This window comes from Pygoscelis adeliae, unplaced genomic scaffold (assembly GCF_000699105.1).
Source record: "Pygoscelis adeliae isolate BGI_AS28 unplaced genomic scaffold, ASM69910v1 Scaffold87, whole genome shotgun sequence".
Lineage (NCBI taxonomy): Eukaryota > Metazoa > Chordata > Aves > Sphenisciformes > Spheniscidae > Pygoscelis > Pygoscelis adeliae.
The window spans coordinates 4,765,220-4,768,118 of NW_008825098.1; positions in this window are offsets into that span (position 1 = coordinate 4,765,220).

Genomic DNA, 2,899 nt, shown 5'->3' on the forward strand with positions numbered 1-2,899 from the left:
CTTGTGTCCTGTCATTCCACGTGCTAGTCAAAGCTGGTAGGAGCTGCTTCTCACAGCTTGTTAAATGCAGAATTGTGTTTTGGTGCAACAAAACCCGTAAGTCAGGATACTCTGTTCTGTGCTGCCTGCACACAGGGAAAAGCGAGCAGGTGGAAGGAGGTCCGATGAAACAGGGCTGTCTCACAGTCCTGTAGAGGGGTTGGAGTAACTTGGAGCAGTGCCTTTTTTTTTTTCATGGCAACAGTTGTGTATGATGTCATCAGAGGACTTGGCTCAGAAGAAGGTTAGGAATCTGAAAAAGAAAAGCAAACAAAGGGAGACTATGACTAAAGACTGGAAGAGAGATTGTCAGACAAAGAAGCAGCGAGCTAGTGTGGGCCTAGGGCAGATTTTTTTTTTTAAATATTATGTGCTGTAGTTATTGTTACTCGAATCTGAGGGGGGCAGGGAATTGTCTGACTTCTCGAAGCCAGTGCTGTATCCACCGGACGGCTACACACTGCTACATCTGGATCTCCTGGAAGAAAGCTGTTGTATTCTGTTTGTTGTTAGGTGCTTCCTGGATCAGCAGGTACAGGTACGGCAAAAGCAGAGCTCTGGGGCCCGGGTGGGATAGACCGTTAATGGCTTCCAGTATTCTGGTTTAGGGTAACGAGTTAGGCCTCTGCTGTTGAAACGTGAAGCAAAGTTCTGTTGGGTCTTATCACCGAGGATGTAATGGTAATGTAAAAAGCAATTGTAAAAGGTGGAAATGGGCTTGTTTTGCTGCTTTGCTTCATTCTGTAAATGTGCCTCTAACACTACCCAGGCGTGCTTTAACACACGGGATAATTCTTGCATTTCCTGTGGGTGCAGTGGTATTCCTCACCCCCAGCTCTGAATTTTGGGACTTAGTATGACAAGAAGCGGGTATCTATTTTTACCAATAACAAATCTTTGGGATTTTTAAGTAACTGTTTTTTCAAAAAGCAGTGAGCTTAACTACCGGAATAAGGAAGGAGGAGAAATAATTACTGAGCGCGCAGACTTACCGGGAGCATTGAGGATGCCATTTGAAGAGGTTTGTAAGATCGCTTGTGGAGTCTGCTCGGGCTGTGGCTCTGAGAGGCGCGTGCAGATTTCTCCTCCTGACTGTACGCTGTCTGTTCACACCGTGCCTAGCTCTGAAGCTTGTCAGGCTGTGCAAGTCAGCCAAGAAACAGATCACAGAAAACCGAGCTGATGAAAAGGCCTGCCCTTCCGGCAGCAGCTGGCTGGTACCTTGGGTCAACTGCCTGCAATCTCACAGCGGTGGTGTTGGTGCCTCCTGGGTGTGATGACAGGAGATGGCTGTGGTCCAGGATAACTGCCTTAACACCATGCATGGTGAAAGGAGCTGTACCTCCCCAAGAATTTCTTCTCAGTGTCCCAAGTCATTAAAGTAATTCTGTCCGTATTCTCAAAATGGATGAACGTTGCAGCTAACTCGTGTAGCTTGAAGTATGAAGCGTTTCCTTCTCCTCAGCTTGGGTTATGCTAAAACTTGTTCCAAAGGCTGTAGCTGATTAAAGGAGGTTTTAAGACTAACATTAGTACCCTGAGATTTTTAGGTGCTGTTACTATAGTTAGTTTACAAGGTTAAAATTTTATTAGTTGTTGCCTTACTGTGCTAGGACAAACTTCAGTACTTTGGCATGCTGGAAAAATGGTTTTAAAGCAGAAGTGGCAAGTAAGGCCAGGCGTGTCTAACGTGCCCGAAAAGTGCACTTGTTTTACATTAAAAGCTGTGAGATTGGAGTTTTTCTTGGGGCTGTTGGAAAGGAGGCAAGAGGGAGGGAGGAGAATACTTTTGGAATAACGAGAAGAAATGTCATAAACATCTGTTGACAGGCAAATCGCAGTGAGAGGGAGATTTTTCCAAACAGGAGGGCTAAGACTGAAAACGGCTGATTATAATGACGTGATTGCACTGAAAGGCAGCTGAGGTGTGAGTTAGAAGTAGTATCACCACCGCAGGCAGAAATAAAAGCAGTTATTAGGCAAGTGTCAGTGAAATGGTAATAAGGCCCTTAATATTTTTTTTTACAGTTTTGAAAAGTAATGGTCCGAGCAGACGGCTGCAGCGTAGGTATGGGGGCAGTCGTCTGGGGACGCGATACCTCTCAGGGCTGCCGGTGCCCCCTGCGCAGTGGGTAGGAGGCTGGACGGCTCGGCGAGGTAGGGCGCCTTCCCTTGGAGCGTGCGCTTTTACTAAACACGCTCACGTGTCCTGGAGTGAGGGGTGGGTATTGAGATGGTTTTTATTGCCTCTCTCTGGTGTTAAATTGTGTCTGCTGAAAGGCAGCAGTCTTCCTATGTATGGGTGGGTGTGGGTGCGTGTGTTTGTTTGTTTATGGACCTGTTACTTCTTTTCAGCTAGCGCTCTGATTCAGTCCCTGGCTGTTGGGTGCCTTTTCTGAAGGAAACCCTTCCCGTGCTGTCAGGAGACTCGACCTCAGCTCAAATAAAGGTATAGAGAAGACAGGAACTGCTCTGAGAAGGGCTCTCCCCTGTCCCTGTTCATGAAGCAAGAGGAACCGGGCGAGCTTCCACTCAAAATGGGGAATTTTTCTTCCCTTATGTGTTGCCTGGGTGGTTCTCTCCGTACCGAGCCTCAGCCGAACTGAGGACAGTGGCAGGGTGGCCCTGCTGCCGGCTTGGGCCGACGGGGTGTTTGCACACTTACGGAGGCGCGTAAGATGGTTTGCACGCACACAGGCACCCCGCTCGCTGTCGGCAGGCTCTGGTTTGACGCGCCTTTTGCCCTCCGGTCTCGGTGTGCAACCGTTGGGGTCTCCCCTGGCTGCCGGCCAGGACGGACGCTGCATCCCGCGGTGCAGGCGAGGGGCATCCCGGCCGGGCTCCCCCGCCAACAGAGGGA